The sequence below is a fragment of the Doryrhamphus excisus genome, linkage group LG2 (genome assembly GCF_037039965.1).
Source record: "Doryrhamphus excisus strain RoL-2023G ecotype Guam linkage group LG2, RoL_Dexc_Guam_v1.1, whole genome shotgun sequence".
Lineage (NCBI taxonomy): Eukaryota > Metazoa > Chordata > Actinopteri > Syngnathiformes > Syngnathidae > Doryrhamphus > Doryrhamphus excisus.
In genome coordinates this window covers 6,148,230-6,166,422 of record NC_136358.1, presented here as the reverse complement: position 1 = coordinate 6,166,422, position 18,193 = coordinate 6,148,230, and the positions used below count along the sequence as shown (strand labels likewise).

Sequence of the window (18,193 nt, the reverse complement as noted above, 5' to 3'; positions counted from 1 at the left end):
AGGACTTCCATATCTCCTATCCTCCCCATCGCGATCAGCCGGCGGACTTCTTCATTCATGGCCGATGTTTATTAATTGTCATGACAGATTGATGAGTTTGGCTTTAGTGGATTGCATCTCTCGGCACAGACGCACCGCCGTTGATTAAATGCTGCTCTCTATTTGTAACCGAGCGTGTCGGAGTGCATTGGAGGAGGCTGAGAATCAACAAATCAGTCAGAGGACGCGTGAAGGTTGCCATGCAGGCGAGGAGGAGATGACCTCCTCATTCAGACAAATACAGGCGTGTAAAATATTAGCAACATTACATTTCATCACAAACTGTGCTCTAATTGTTGTCGTTCCTGCCTTACTACGTTTCACATCAAATTTAAGGGTGAAATGTCAACAGGTTCCTTCAAGGTTTCATATTATAATATTTTTCAACAATTTTAAAGAATACTCAGAGGTCTCACAATAGTGTATTGTCCAAAAAATACAAACGTTAGTAACGCTAGCAAGGCTATGTGAGCTGCAGTGCTAACATTCCAGTCACATTTTAGCAGCATCTTGGCATATGAGTGTCCTGACTGACAAGTCTTTTTTTTTTTCTCTTTCTTGACTGTTTTTTTTTTTTGCTTTGAAATGTGAGCTAAAATTTGGGTAAGAGCTGCTGGTTAACGGCTTAACAGCCTAGGAGCCCACAGTGCTAGCATTAGCAGCGCATTAGCTAATCAATGGGAAAGATGAACAGTACAACATATGTACATTATAGAGATGTTATTTATTTATTAACTTTATTAACAACCTCTCTGAAAAGTTGTGTGGCAAACAAATACATTACTACTCTTACATTTTCACATAGTGTCAGCATTTGGGACCAAATATGAGGTCATAGAAAAAGGGGGAAAAGGATGTAGTGGTCTATCTGTACAGCATGGGACAAAGCTACATGGTGAGTTCAATGATCAGCAAACAAAGTGGGACAAAGCGGCGCTTGCATTAAACATGCAAAAACTGGAGGATTTCTAAATGTATATTTTTATGTATATATTTATATGTATATATTTTTTTCAATATTTTATTATTTTTTAATATTTTTATTTAATATATTTTTTCATATTTCTAAAATTGATGTCCCTTTACATAAAATTTGATGTAGTTATGAAGTAGAGTTGTGCATCAAATGGTTTGCCACAAAGAAATTCATATGCCTACTTATTATAGTTGAAAATGTATTTCTATCTGCGATTAATTATGAGTTAACTGTAGACAAAATTGTCAGACTCGAGACTGTCAGACTCGAGGAAGGAAGTTTTTACTTCTTGCTACAACTTCAAAAGACGTATTTGACCGCCTCTTCCCTCAAAAGTTGATCAATCAACTGAGTTTTTTAACTTATTTTATCATTAACACACATATACACACACATTACTTTAAAAAAACATTAAAAAAGAAGTTTTGCATAATAAGGGACCTTTAAGCTAAACGTTATATATGACTGCAGACTGTAAACACAGCAATATTGCTACATCCTTCAAACAAAACGGCAGCACACAAAAGAGACCTGAGGGTGCTAATTAAAGGGGAGCGGGGGTTCCCTTAGAATGAACTTTAAATTGGCATTGGAGTCCGCTGTGAGCCTCGGCGACACAACGGGCCACTGTGATTGCACCAGACAGATAGTTGTGTCCGGGAGGGGGGGGGGGGGCATGAATAGAAAAGCGAGTGAGAACAAGTGAAACCACTTCTTATTTGTTTCTCCACCTGAGATGCTGTTTTAAGCCAGCAAGCAGAGAAGAATAGCCAATCCCAGAGGGAGATGCAGCGGAGGAAGAGTCTTGTGTGTGTGTGTGTGTGTGTGTGTATTTGTCTTTTTACATCAATAAATCTTTATTGTAAAGTCCCTAATGCCAATCGATTGCTGCAAACCGCCCAAGGCTGCTGCTAATCACCTGAGGCTGCGAGAAGTTTGCTGTAGTTACTCCAGGCCATAAACTTTTTTTTTATACATTCTACAACTTAAGGTTCTAGGACGGAAACTGTGTGTGTTTTCTGGGGATATTTTTGTATTTTTCACTCATCATCATTTCCATCATTTACCAATGTCAAAAAAAGTGGAGGGTGACATTACACCGCACACAAGGTTCTCTGCAGCTGCAGGTTACAATAGTACGAGCAACAGCTGATCATTTTTTATGATCAGTTTTGAAAGGCATTTATCGGTATATGCACATCACGTTTTTTGCTCTGTAGCTGATCGATCGGAGCATCCTTAATTAAAATATTTGTTGGGACACATTACATTGTAAAAGTACAGGGTAAAAGGGTCCAGGGATAGACCCTTGTGGCACCTCGTTGATTTTTCACTTGATTGAGCACCATTAGCGACAATAGACAGTGTTCAGTAAATGAGGGATGAATGAAAGTAGTTGAGTGAACTAATTAAAATATTTGTTGGGACAAATTTTATTGTTGATACACAAGGTAAAAGGGTCCAGGGATAGACCCTTGTGGCACCTCGTTATTGATTTTCTCACTTGAAAAAAAACATCCACTGTATGTAACGACTGTCATTTGACACCACAAAAGAGTGAAACCATTCCTGTCATTACACTGGGCCTTGCACCAAGTTCTCAATCTAGAGCTGCCTAGTCTGACTTGTGTGTGTGCCAAATGGTCGTCGAACATTAACTGTGAGATGAAACCTGAGAATACAATGATCTACATGAATGAAAATACTGAGATCTTTCTAGAATCCAGCAGTGTTGTCAGTGGTAAAGCGACAGTACTTTCATTTCTAATCATGATCATGCAGATATTTCTGCATGATAAGTCATCCACAGTACCCAACACAGAACCGACCTGCCCGCTGGAACGATCCCAAGCCAGCCATCCAGGCCTTCACCACCAATCCCCAGGATTCTTTCTTCTCACTTTCTTTCCATTTTCCACTTTTCCATGTCCAAGTACACAAATACTACATATGCCTATGCCTAATGACATACAGTTGTCGGCAGATCAGATAAATGCAAGCAGGTTCTAAAACCAATTTAGCACAATGGCTGTCCAATGAAAATAATTTGGTCTTGTGTGCAATTCATCCAACATGCAGCGGGATCCCCTTGACAGATGACTGAGTCTAAAATTGTAAGAGTAATTTATCAAACTAAAAACCTTCTCGTGTAGCAATTCTAGAAACAATCACTTTTGTCTTGAGGCAGTAGACGATAAATTTGTTGGCGATGTGCCATCTGTGTGTGCATGCAGTCGTGCCGCGTCCTGGCCCACCCCTTCCCAACGTGCCAAAAAGGAAATGGGGCAAGTGTACCACGCTTGAGTGCGGATCATTGCACTCACACCAGCCAAGCTTACCGGACCTTAGGTGTGACGTGGGTCCAATTGCGGTTGATTGGTCTGGTGTGGCGACACGGCGGCCGAGTGGTTAGCGTGCAGACCTCACAGCTAGGAGACCAGGGTTCAATTCCACCCTCGGTCATCTCTGTGTGGAGTTTGCATGTTCTCCCTGTGCATGTGTGGGTTTTCTCCGGGTACTCCGGTTTCCACCCACATTCCAAAAACATGCTAGGTTAATTGGCGACTCCAAATTGTCCATAGGTATGAATGTGAGTGTGAATGGTTGTTTGTCTATATGTGCCCTGTGGCACATATGGCTGGCGACCAGTCCAGGGTGTACGCCGCCTCTCGCCCGAAGACAGCTGGGATAGGCTCCAGCACTCCCCGCGACCCTCGTGAGGAAAAGCGGTAGAAAATGAATGAATGAATGGTCTGGTGTGAGTACACCATTATTGAATATATGCAATGAATGAACTCCCCTAAAATGGCTTAGGATGGTTGGATGTGACCTAAGGCATTTAGTACTATGGGAGGGAACTCTTCACACTTTTGGTGTGACTGTGCGTCATGGACAGAAAGCGTAAGGGCCCAAACAAAGAAGGCAGAGTAAGCTGACAAATGCCTGAGTGGGTGAGTGCGGCGAGTTCCAGCATCCGTGAGTGTCAAGCTGTCAAGCATCGGCAGAGCAGACGAATCCCGATGGCCCTTCAAAAGAGGAAAAGCATCCCAGAGTCTCCGCGAGAAAGAGAGAGGAGACACACATTGGAGTTCAGAGGCGAGGGGAATACAGAGCAGCAGAGCAGGAAATAGGAAAGCATAAGGTGGAAGACAGGCGTGGGGGGTGGGAGGTAGGTGCGGGGTTGCAGAGAGACAGCTATAAAGGAATGCAAGAGCCATTGCACTATTGTGACAGGAATAAATAGAGAAAAGGAAAGCTGGGAAGGACATGGATGAGGAATAAGAAGTGGATAAAGAAGCTTTTGTGACAAAACCACATCATTACCAACACATACGCTAGTCATAATGCTATTCTGTTAATGCTTTATGATGAAACTATTTTTATGTCACAAGTGACGTTTTAATGGTTTTAATGTGTCCCTGGAGTCTGTTTTTGAGGACCAAATATGAGAAAAATCTATCATCTCCTTCATTTGATTGCTCCACTTTTCAGAGAAAAAGCACTAAAGTGCTCGCTTTAGAAGTTCTGTGGAGGAAAAACCTTCTCATGGACATGATAGCGCCAATGATCCACCCCTAGCTAGATGAGACTGTCTCGTACTTTTAAAAAAATTATGTTTTGCTACACACCTTTTAAATAAAGCTTGGAGCACTGCCCACTGGCATCTATTCAGTTGGGCAAGTGCAGAGTTGTATATGATGTAAAATATATTTACGTATGTAAAATGGTGAGTGTATATGATAGCGAACCCATCGCTTACAAACAAAATGGCAACCAAAACCGTGAGTCAGCTTAGTCGCCCGTCTATGATGTCATCAGTGGTTATAGTTTTAGAATGCATAAAACAATCCTAGGGCTGCATGGCAGTCGAGTGGTTAGCATGCAGACCTCACAGCTAGGACGGTTCAATTCCACCCTCGGCCATCTCTGTGTGGAGTTTGCATGTTCTCCCCGTGCATGCGTGGGTTTTCTCCGGGTACTCCGGTTTCCTCCCACATTCCAAAAACATGCTAGGTTAATTGGCGACTCCAAATTGTCCATAGGTATGAATGTGAGTGTGAATGGTTGTTTGTCTATATGTGCCCTGTGATTGGCTGGCGATCAGTCCATGGTGTACCCCGCCCCTTGCTCCAAGACAGCTGGGATAGGCTCCAGCAAGGAGCCTCCAGGAAAAGTGGTAGAAAATGAATGAAAACAATTCTAAATGCATATACACGAGGAATGAAAGGGATAAATGAACAATGACTGTTCTCAAAGACACAATGTGGGAGCGAGATACCACACAGATACCATCTTCCTGTTCTGTCATGAGTTAGTTCTTGAATTAGTGATTCTCACCTTCTATTTTATCCAAATGCTTGCACTTAACATACTGGCTCCATTTTGTGTTCCTGAGGTGAGAAACACTATTGAATTCAAGATATAACTCACCCAAAACAGGAAAGGTGTCTCGCTTCCACATCATGTCTTTGGGAACAGTCACATCAATGAAGGTAAAAGTAACCTTAAATGTTCATTTATCCCTTTCATTCATCATTTATATGCAGTTTGTATGTTGTTTGAATTGTTTGTTGCATGTAAAACAATAATAATGTGGTTTTCTGTTAACATTTTTTACTTTCTGGAATGTATTAATTTGATTTACATTAGTTATAATGGGAAAAAATTGTTAGTCAGACCTTTAATTGATTAATTAATGACATTAAAAAGGTTCTACTGTATTTACTAAGCTTTCAAAATACAAACAAGTCAGATTTTTGGCGTTGCCCCCTGCTGGCATATAGAAAGAACACATCTTGCCTTGACCTTTACGACCTTTCCTGGGAGGCTCTGTCTGAGTCTTTTAAGGACTCGCTGAATGAAAGACCACCAAGCTGCAGGGGGCCATTCATTCTAATGTCCAAGAAGAGCTGCCTGTTGATTAATGCGCCTTCAAGGCCTAAGGTTGGCGACGTTGGTCTGAGGCGTGCTAATCACATCCAAAAAAAAAGAAGGGATGCACAAAGAAACACATGCAGAGAAAGAGTTTTGAACAAATTCTCATACTTTTTTTTTTTTAATCACATAATTTAATTGAATTTGTGCAACAGGCTGAGAATGTGTGCATGCTCACTAATCTATGTTAGAAGCTGCTGCAGCCTTCTGACAAATGACATCAGGGAATTGAAGGAAAGCTCAGTGCTGCACTGACAGGCAAAATCTTTTCATGTGACGGTCCAGAGAAAGCCCTGCGGGAGACAAAACAATGTACAGACGTTGCTTTTTAGCCCATTAGCAACGTGTCTACGTGCGGCTGTCACGGCGGCCTTAAGTGACAAGCATGCAACAGCTTCTCCGTGTCGGTGTACATACTAGACACGTGTATAACACGCTATCCTCAGGAGCACAAATTAATGTGTTTGTGCGAACGAGAAAGTGAAGGTGAGATACCGGTTGCAGAATCTGAGAGGTGAAGTAGGGTCAGGACAGAGTAAAGCTAGGATTCCTAGTTCCGAGCTACACCAGAAATACTTTTAATGGGTAGACCTGATCCAGTACAGTAGTTTCTGATGGGTTTTTACATCCTCATAGTTTTAGATAGATTAAAAAGATTATCAAAGACTTATGGCCAATTATTTGCCTAACAATATAGGTGTTTTTTCAGTATTGCTGTGTGAGAAATTTCAAGTCCATCCTAATTTCAGTGTCAAACTTGAACACTTGAACACCCCCTTTTGTGTGCATCAATCCAGAGACCCGTACCCGTACTGTTTTCAGGCTTAACCATGCCAAACATTACCTGGTTTCAAACCGCTCTGTTTCAAAAGGCGTGGTAAAACTGCACCCTTTGTGATGTCACAGAGGAGCGGATGTCCTTATATGGGCATGGCTCATACAACCCAAGAAGCTACAAGATATTCCCTTCAATGACAATCTAGAACTGTTCTTTTCAAAATTATGGAGAAAAAAACAGGTTTTCCAGCCCAACCTTGTCAAATCCTTGCATTTAAAACCTGAATTACTCTTTTACGATCTGTGCCGAATCGGCGCTTTTGTTGTCAGTGAATGATGACATCTTTTAGTCAGTGTTTAGTTTGTGGGCTGCGGCTCTTATCTTGTATTCCAAACCCCCATTGTGGAAGTTACTGTGGCAACTTATACCGCTTCACAGTACTAATTTAATCCTCAAACTCATCCAGGATAAAAATAAATCCTGCTTCATAATAAGGGAGTAGAAGAGGGACCTCGCATAAAACAAATACCAGTAATAAGTCAACTACAATTTCTTACATGTTGAATAGTTTTGCATCCTGTCAAACATCAACCAGGAAATATTTTATTTCAGTCTCACTCTGATCTGAAAGAGGTTCATGTAGTAGCATTTGTCACCTACCAAGTTAATCCTGACCCTCTTTATCCTACTTTATTTATGTGCATGAAGATATTGGAGCTCAATTAGTGATCTTTATATGTGGATGCCCGAACGTTTTCTCATTCCACCGCATCATGTAGATGTAACGTACGCACATGTCCAGCCCATCATTAGCGACCCTCTTAACCCGTCACATACAAAGCCTTGTCCTTCATCTATTTATAGCTGCACCTCCTTCATAAGCTTGCCCTCTTGGCCCTTGATAACATTACATCATCAGATTTATTTATTCCCTGACTTTCACCTTTACCCCAACGCACAAGATGCATCTCCGTCCCACCCTTCTTATCTGCTGTCATCCCTTTTTATCAGTCTTTCTTTCTATCTGCCGCCACTTCTAATCCCGCAGGGGGAGCATGTTGCGACTACCGAGGTGTGTATGACTGCGACATGGAAAAAGGCACACCATTGGATGTGATTCACACTTTACGTCTCGCCTCTCTGGTGATGCGCCGCCGAACACAAATGAAACGTTGTGACGGGAGAGAGTGCCAATTGTGGCTTTTTTCAAAGACGGCATGTGAAGGATATGTATTTTAACGCAACATGTGTGCAATAACTGTGACTTCACACAAATTAGTCACATTTGCAACAAGACAACGGTGATGAATTTTTCACTGGATAGTTGAAAAGTATCCCACTAGACATCTCCTGGTTTCGTCTTTTTGGCAAAAAATATACTATTTTTGTCCCTACAAAGCACATAACCATCAGGATCTCTAATCAGCACCATGGCAAGAGACATTGATGTGGCTGTAGGTAACCTACTGATGTTTTTAATTGACTCCATAAGATCCCACTTTGGCATGCAATCCATATTATTATTAGTTGCATTGTGTACACAATGAATTTTGGCAATAACAGCCTCTCTTCTCCAATGATGGCCTTCCAGTTAGCACACTTAGCTAAATAGATTTGAGCATTTGGAATATTCATTCATTCATTTTCTACCGCTTCTCCTCACAAGGGTCGCGGGGGTGCTGGAGCCTATCCCAGCTGTCTTCGGACGTGAGGCGGGGTACACAGTGGACTGGTCGCCAGCCAATCACAGGGCACATATAGACAAACAACCATTCACACTCACATTCATACCTATGGACAATTTGGAGTGGCCAATGAACCTAGCATGTTTTTGGAATGTGGGAGGAAACCAGAGTACCCGGAGAAAATCCATTTCAATCCATTTCCAACAGCCAAGTTACAACGTTTGGAGGGTTTTTTTCACAGTATAATCAAGTCATGGGCTCAATTTATGCACTTCCATACTTTCACGTAGCATTTTGAGTGTCTATGTGCGTTCACACCGAGAAGCACTGATAAAATAAAATGTGCCGTGAATACCCAGATGTCATACCAAACATACACCAATCGGTGAGTGTGCAGCGATGACCCTCAGCACCCTCAATCATCACCAGCTTGGCTACGAGGTTGGAAGGAAGGGACTAACTGGAGTGGTTACAATACACAATCAAAAATGAGACAAGATATGGTGATCGTCATGTCTGATAAGTGTGCAATGGCAGTAATCTATTTGGAACAGAACCAGTTAAATCCATGCCCTCTTAAAGTAAGTCTACAGCGTAGATAGCATTGATGTGTATTCGGTTTGAATACACAGCCGTAGTCGACTGACAGGATAGGTTACCTGAATGCGCTGTGATGTCACTGGGCTTATATACCGTAGCTGATGCAGAGCTGAGCTGGACTCTTTTTGAGCTATTTTTATTTAGCATCTGTCGGATTTAGGTCACAACAGTGTGCCACGGCCGTCATCGAGGAGCGTGGAACAATTGGGATAATGACTTTAGTGGCCAGCCGGGGGAGAGTGTGGCTTCATGACAGCAAACGACAGCGCTACAAGACTGGAGATATTGAGCTCGGTTTCCCACAGAGATGTTGCCACTTTAACCTTTTATGAGGCCACTTCAGCTAAATGTGGCTGCTTTCCGGCCTCTTCCTCTTTGCAAGGTATCTGTGTAAGGTACATAAAAGATAAGGTAACATGGCTTTAAAATAACAGTTTAAAATGTATAAATATGGTTAGAGCATGTAAGAGTAGTAATAGTTCATGTCATACATATAAAATTCAGTTGTAAAAGAAAGAAAAGACACCCTACTATTTTTTATGTTTGTGTTGGTGTAATACCGCAAGGTCCACTAGGGGGTGCTAGCAGCGACGGTGGTATAGAGTAGGTAACAAAACGACAGAGGAAGAATAAATCCTGTGGGTGAATATACGTCAAGTCATCGTGGATTGTCTTCCTCATTCTGTGCCACAGGTTAGTATAAAGTAGAAATAATTTATGCAAACGACTGTAAAGAGTGTAGAAAGTTGCTAAAGTAAACAGCTGACTGCAAAGTGGTTTGTTATAAATGTTTTGTAGAGCATTTGAGCACATGTGAAATGGCTAACAGCTAATGCTAACAGTCCTTAATGTATGGTGAATAGCATTAAGCAGGCTAACTGCAATATGTGAAATGTGTTACTGATAGTATTGTACTAAAGATATGTGAAATGTATACATTGGCTGTGGAAATTGTCACTAGATTGACATGTAAAGACAACGTCTTAACATCACAAATGTTTAGCTGTTCAAATGTTTGTTTAACCAATAATGCTGGAAACAAATAGCCAACTGTTGGTGTAGTCATCTTATGAGACCGGAAGTGTTGTTATTGTTCTAAGAGAAGAATAAATCCTGAGGGTGAATATACGTCAAGTCATTGTGGATTGTCTTCCTCATTCTGTACCACAGGATTTTCAAGGCATACAACCCCTCCAGGTGGTGGAGGGGCAACATCTGCAGTAAAGACTACAACCATGCACCATCAACCTTCTCTTTCTGATGTGCACTGTGGAGAACTAAAGGCTGAAATAAGAAATAGAAGACTTCCATTTTTACTTACAATATTAGTTAACATACACATCTGTGTTGGCCATTGATAAAGAATCTATCCAAGAATCCTAATTAAAAAACAAACAAGAATGCTTTCTTCATTCGGAGAAGGGATGGAGGGAAAGGAGGCCCAAAATGGAGGATCAGATGTGAGGGAAATCTCCTCCAGGTGCCAATCTGGCCGCATGACAAAATGGGAAATCAATGAAACGAGACAGGAAGCTCCTTCTAGGGTAAACTCCTTGAATGGGGCAGGCATCACACATGACGTTACTCCAGACTTCTGGAATGGACATAACATCACCAGAGATGCTTATCTTACCTCTGGAACAGTGTGGAATCATTTGATCCCCAAGTTGGAGTAGCAGGACAAGACGTTCCTGAGACTGGGAAACACAACTAAAGCAATAAGAGAACTTCCTGCACACACTCACGGTGTTTAGCTGCAGAATCTGCGTCCTATCAAGAGCAATATGAGTGAGTGAGTGAAGTCCACTCCAGCATGGCGTACAGAAAGCACTTGCATCCAAAGTTCCATCTTTGAGTGATTTATTTCAACTGCAGGGACTGCATGCCAGCAGATAACATCTTTTCTGTTCCTAAATCTCCACGTGGAGCCCAAAAATCCACTTCCAGACTCACGTTTAACAGAATCCTACAGCAGCAAAGCCATTCAGCTAGCCGTCACTTTTGTTCCGTAACCTCATTTTCACTCGAGAAGTATAATGGGCTTTCCTTCCAAAGCACTCTTTGCGTCTCCCAAAAGGAATTCTCTGATGTCAGACTATCAATGTTTAAAGAACAAGGATGATCACAACCTATAAAAATTCGACTTTGTTCGCATTTGGCGGCACGGGACAATGGTGGATTTAATTAAAATTGGGTGGATGCATTCACAGCAGGAAGTGAATGAACGCACCTTCAAGCAGCACACATGGAATAACTTTGAATCAAGCTGAGTGCTTTTTAATGGCGTTGGCTATAGAGCCAGCCCTGGTGGCGAATACCAATTTTATAGCACACCGCTCACACACAGTGGCACAATCCCATTAATACAAAGACATCATCCAAGTGAAGATGCCTCAATGTTTTCATGTGCGGGTGTGAGAGGCCCCCCCCCCGGAGTGATAAATGAGCTTCGCCTGCTGCCAGGCTGCAACCAATTGAGACTTAAGGCCCTCATCCGCCTCCTTTCTAACCTCCCACCGCCCCACCGCTGACAGGTCACAGGTGGGCCTCGCTGTTGCACATGAACGCTTGCCTCTCTAATCTGCCAAGGTCTCAGCTTGGGGCAAGAACGAGGCGGCTGGTCCAAATGTGATCCGCTCAGGGGGGGAGCAACCTGGCCGTGCACTTTGGAGTCGGGAGGAATGTGTCAGACAATGGCATGTGATGTCTAAAATTTGATTCTAACATTGAATATATGTACATATTGTATATCCTCCTCATATTATTTATTTGGGGCAGCACGGCGGTCGAGTGGTTATCACGCAGACCTCACAGTTAGGAGACCAGGGTTCAATTCCACCCTCGGCCATCTATGTGTGGAGTTTGCATGTTCTCCCCGTGCATGCGTGGGTTTTCTCCGGGTACTCCGGTTTCCTCCCACATTCCAAAAACATGCTAGGTTAATTGAATGAATGAATGAATTATTTATTTGTGTAGGATAACTCTTCTACAAAACATGTACCCCTTCTGTTTTAATTGTGCTACTATTTTTCTGTTATATACATCATTTAACCCCAGTTTTTGACCCCATTCATCATTCATTCATTCATTCATTTTCTCCCACTTTTCCTCGCAAGGGTCGCGAGGGGTGCTGGAGCCTATCCCAGCTGTCTTCGGGCGAGAGGCGGGGTACAACCTGGACTGGTCGCCAGCCAACCACAGGGCACATATAGACAAACAACCATTCACACTCACATTCATACCTATGGACAATTTGGAGTCGCGAATTAACCTAGCATGTTTTTGGAATGTGGGAGGAAACCGGAGTACCCGGAGAAAACCCACGCATGCACGGGGAGAACATGCAAACTCCACACAGAGATGGCCGAGGGTGGAATCGAACCTCCTAGCTGTGAGGTCTGCGCGCTAACCACTCGACCACCGTGCCGCCTCCCATTCATCAGATGGACTTGAAATTTCTCACACAGTTCAAAAACACTACAAAACACCCAATCTCACTTCAGGGATTTAGTCCAGTTACCGTCACAATTTGGACACAACACACACAAAATCTTGTCCAGTTACCCAAAAGTGCTTTATTTTTCATAACGTCTTACTAACCTATAACAGCAATGAAGCTAAAGATAAAAGGCTAGTTTTTGACAACTGGGACTTTAACTGACATTAACATGTAGGGGTGTATTTAGACATTTGGGGGCCCAAAGTCATTGGGGCCTTCCACATCCTCGTACCCCACTGACAAAAAGCTTTTTTTCTCACCTCAACATAACTCTTTTGAAATTTGTTGCTATGTTTATACACCCCCCTATAAAACAAATGTAAATCTTACTGTTTATCCTCTACCAGCTTGTGTGAATATGAGGAAATTCTCGTAATTTCGGAGCTCAATAAAGTCCTTAAAATCACTTTCAAAATTACTATTACCTAACAAGTGAATCTTCTCAACGATTTTACTGTAATTAATAAGAACATCAAGTAATGCATCCACACTGGGAACCAAAGTCATAAACCAACCAAACTTGTAGGCGGCAGTAATTCCTACAATTCTATCCAATCAGAATCATCCTCTGTAATGCTGTCACTTCCGCAAATATAACAGGACCTTAAAGTGTTTCTAGGCCTCGGCTCTTTAAAGTGAAGCTATATTTGGTTTAGCAAATACAGGCAAGCAAAAATAGCAACAACCAACACAGTTCTGGCGGCATCCATGTTGTTTCTGATGCAAACACAGGTGGCGTGTGTGACGTCACAGCATACGTTGTCGCAGGTAGTGATGCTAGAAACGTAAAACTCAGGTCATTGACGTCCATACCCACTTCACTTCATGAAATTATGTACATTTACTTTGATTCATTACAGCGCAGCCTTGCCACATCCAGTATGGTGGCAATATTGATGTATGTACACTCTGTGCTGGATGCGGCGTCTACGTATGTGGATTTTACAACTGGACTTCCTGTTTCCCAGTGTGCTTTGCTGTACTGTAGTTGTAAATGTCTAATAAGTTTAGACCTCACACAGTTGTTGGTTATTCTGCATTATTTGTTGGTAGTGCATTTTGAGTGGCACAGTACTAACTACGTTATGCTACAATTTCATCAAAATTGCTATTTTGTATGTTTGTACCACATTGGCTTTCATTGAAAGGAAGATACCGATGCAGATATAACCTGATATCAGGGCGATAATTATCAGTGGCCAATAATATTGGACAGCCCTACGTAACATGGAATAGTCCATTGCATGGGAAGGGAGAGGGGCTCAGTTGAAATGTACAAGGTGTCACAAAAACATATTCACACTTTAAATAATTGTAAACTAGGTGTTTGTTATAATTTGTTCAATTTTGAAATGTAATACTATTCACAAACATTATTATATGTTTTTGTCTCCGCCTGTTTTCAAACTCGTGTCCGTTCTGCTGGAATCACATCCATCGTGAAACAATTCCCTTGCTATTTGTGTGCTTTAACACAAATTTCCTTCCTTCAAAAGTTTAGTCTGGCTGCCATCGTCATTTCAATTGGTTTAATCTGCAAAGAAAAAACACATCAGCTGCTAAAGGGTGATTTGTTTTCTTACACCCTGTAGTTTTATACGCAGAAATGAAGACCATTTGAGTAATTATAGTTATAGCCACCCCAGGCAATCACCTTTGTTTGCAGACCTGAGGGTATGTAACGTGATACATCCTCAGATTGGAAATAAAAACTCTATGTCTGCAAACTCTGAACAGTTTTTTTTTAAATTACAAATGCAAAAATTGTACACGTCACTCAACATAGTAGTGATAGACTGAAAGAATTGCATTCCAGCTTTGTACTGTCATTCTCATCCCTGACCGTTATCATTCCATGATGCAAATATATTCTGGTATTCTTCTCTATATAGCATGTCCTCTTCATAGGTGTTGAACTATCAAAGAACCTATTCCTAAAAAGGGAGTGAAGCTTCACCATGAGTGACTATGTGAAGGTGATGGATGTCATAGTCAGCCAAGCAGAGCCGGTACAGTGAAGATGGACCACCAGCTAATAGGATGGAGAGGGCAACATCCCCAATTGATCACATTGAGATCAAACTCCCACCCTTTACAAGCCTAAAAAAAAAAAAAAAAAAGAGGGAGCGAGTCGAAAACCACAAACCCAATTCTGATGGGCCTCCAATAATTTTATAAAAGCCAGCCAGGTTTAATTGAGCGAAGAAGAAGTAGAGAGGAAAGAGATGCCAGCGAAGAGCCTGAGACAAAGAGACGGTGTGCATTCAAATGAGAATTATGGAACAATTTCAATTCTGTGACAAAAAAAAACAATAAACAAAAGGAGGCTTTTTGGATCACACTTCTTAGTGACTTCCTGGAGAGCGGAATGCAGCCAACAGCCACTTCATTGGGGACGCTTACACCTTCTAATAAGGTCCAAACACTCACACAAAGACAGTGATGCTCATCAAAATGCTGAACAGTTTTGGTTTTGCATCTTTTTTTCACCCCACAACAGAAACCTCAAGCAGCATGACCTCATTCTCATAGCACCTCATGTTACACTTCATTTGGAAGCACCTGCACATTTGGGAAAAGTGTATGAATCAAGATTGTGGGGGGGGGGGGGTCTGTGTTTTGGTTTATGGACCTGAGATGTGATGGCATGCACCAACTAACTGAACACAGGAAATGGGGGGGGGGGGGGGGGAACCCGCACAGCCTTCTTCCTCGGATCGTTCAATTCCCAGTTTGGTGCAGAAATTTGCGCACTAAAGTCCCGCCCACGCACGGGGGGATGAGGCGCAGCATTAACACGGCCACGCCCTCCTCCTCCTCCTCCTCCTCCCTACATCCTTCCACCCGGATTGCGACCACCACTGGAACGCTGCACGTATTTAATTACAAATATTTTAATGAATTCGCATTCGCACTCGAGGAAACTGTGGAGATAAATCACAATGGAATGCGTTTAGGTTTGCGTTTTGGATATTTTTTTTGTGTGCAAAAAAAAAAGCAAAGTTAATGCACACTTTTGCCTTGCAGCGATTGCCATGCGTACGCGGCCAACTAAAGTTTCACCAAAAAAAAAAAAACATGTCCACACCCACGCATTCAGCATCCAGTGCAGCCAAAATGTGATGCCTTTCCTTTCCGATATTAACTCCAAAACCCGGACTCGACCTCCAAGCGTCCGCCAGTCAAAGAGTATTTCTCCTGCGTATTATTTCACAAAAAACACATAAACGATTGGATTGTCTCACCTGCTCAGACCTCTAATGGCTCCTCGTTACACTTTTTAATTGTCCTTCTTCTTTTTAGTTCAATTCCATCCTCCTGGTTTCAACCGCGGTTCCAGTAGGTCCTCATTTTTGTGGGGGGAGAAAGTGATCCTTCTTCTTGAAGAACTTGAAGCTTCCAAAAGGATGCCAAAAGCTGGACAATGTGCCAGTGGTTCTCTGTGGGTTCAGACTAAGCTGCAGGTGCGTCAAGCAAGCAGTCCTGCACCAAGACTGGTTTAAAAAAAAAAAAAAAAAAAAAAACGAAACAGGAGGGGGGCGGTGACAAAAGACCCTCTTCTCCACTAGAAGGTCTGCTGTGTGTTTCTATTAAAATGGCATCACGATGTGATGCTCTCCAGTTGGAGCAGGGAAGAGGATGATGATGATGATGATGAGGGAGAGAGGTCCCAGTGAAATGTAAATAATAATTTGCTAGGGAGGAGGGGAAAAAAAAACGGAGGGGGACCACAGCAAGCGGGAATATCAACTCATTCCCGACTGTTTATTCATACAGGTATTCGGTACACGTGTTCGCCGCTTGCGTGGAGCGTGTAAGTGCTGAGAGGCTGCATAAATGATTTCAGCTCAATGGGACTCACAGCAAACATGGGAACACCACCGAGTAATACACCCCTCATATTTCAGTGATATTATTACAGTACACTTTAGAGTAGTCCTTGTACAGCTTGTATAGCTTGTACTTTAAGCTCAAATTTCACCAAAAACGAATAGACACAGTCATTATTGCTTAAATTATAGCAACATGAAAAGTAAAATAATTGTTTACAGCCAAGTATACATGAGTGCTGCACATACGTAGGTGAGCTGTGGTTCATTCATTCATTCATTTTCTACCGCTTTTTCCTCACGAGGGTCACGGGGGGTGCTGTAGCCTATCCCAGCTGTCTTCGGGCGAGAGGCGGGGTACACCCAGGACTGGTCGACAGCCAATCACAGGGCACATATAGACAAACAACCATTCACACTCACATTCATACCTATGGACAATTTGGAGTCGCCAATTAACGTAGCATGTTTTTGGAATGTGGGAGGAAACCCACGCATGCACAAGGAGAACATGCAAACTCCACACAGAGATGGCCGAGGGAGGAATTGAACCCTAGTCTCCTAGCTGTGAGGTCTGTGCGCTAACCACTCGACCACCGGCCGGCCGATGTGTGTGCAGATCTGGTCAGTTTCAGGGCAGTGCGCTAAATATTGACACCAAGGACACAGTTTGTTGTTATTTTAATAGCGCTCTCAGGTGCCCACTGACTGACCGTCTCCACGGTTTGGCCCATTTTCAGCCTTGAGCAATAACTTTACTCCCCTAATGCATGTAAAAAAAAAAGGTCACAAGACACCAACATTTTGACTTGTACATGTCACCTCAAGACTCTTTACACCGATTTCCATGCAAGGGCCCATCTGTAAGAGATATTTGTACTACTCCTAAAAGATGATTTAATCACAGTCCAACCTGCTGAGAATTTAATTTCAATCAGGGTCGGGGGGAGATTTAACAGAATATGAAGGTGTCTGACACCATTTATGTAAACAGCATTAGCGGAAGGAAATCCCGACACTATCAGTATGTCAGGCTTCTCCCTTACACTCATTATGAACTTCAGTGACAAGGACAATGATTTTCCACTAATGTGTCAGACATCTGAAATGATGCAACCCCCCCCCCCCGTGCAGCGGCTCTGTATCAGGTGTGTCTAAATCATTGCAGCAACCCCGTTTGACCCTCGTCTTTGCTCACTTTGATTTCCTCACGGACCACAGACCACCTGCGTACAGTTTTGTTTAATTAAACCGTATATGCACGCACGTATTTTGCAGCCGGGCTTGATATATCACATCATTCACCAGCCGCACATAACAGTGGAATTTCATCCCATGCATTTAAAAGCAGCGATTACAAAAGCAGAAGGATTATTTTAGAAATAATGCTCACAGAGGTTGGCTTAATCCCATAATGGGAGAAGGACACTAGGTTGGATTTAAGCAGTTCTCAACATCATTGCAAAGGCCGAAAATGCATCAATTTGATGCATTTAATGTTTAGAGTTAATTAGTACAAGTCATAGGAGAACCATAGAAGAAGTATTGTCATAAAGAGCTCAAGGTGGTCATGTTGTTTGACGGTACAAAACATTCAATATTTCATATTTATAGCCTGATTTAACCCAACCATCCTCATCACTCTCATCATATATTTCTCTCACCATCTCATATGCCTCAGCACCATCACTTTATCATTGTCAGTCATCATTCATCCCATCTAACGCTCCATCAACCTCATCATGTGCCTCATCATTCATCTCATTGTCCAACTTTGCTTGCAACTCATCAATCATTTTGATTTCCTGCACCTCATCCACCATCATCTCATTTCCCCATGTCTCATGATAT

General features: G+C 42.3%; 1 protein-coding gene across 2 annotated transcripts in view; it reads right to left on the bottom strand.

Moving 5' to 3' along the window:
• Positions 1-18,193, bottom strand: part of htr2cl1 (5-hydroxytryptamine (serotonin) receptor 2C, G protein-coupled-like 1) — a 135,671-nt gene that overhangs the window by 52,890 nt on the left and 64,588 nt on the right. Inside the window, exon 1 of one of the 2 annotated variants that reach the window (XM_058067124.2) lies at positions 15,758-16,114. The exons of the other annotated variant lie outside the window; for it this stretch is intronic. The gene's annotated coding sequence lies outside the window, so the exon portion shown is untranslated. Of the gene's footprint in view, positions 1-15,757; positions 16,115-18,193 lie in introns of those variants that run through there. 2 annotated transcript variants of the gene reach the window in all.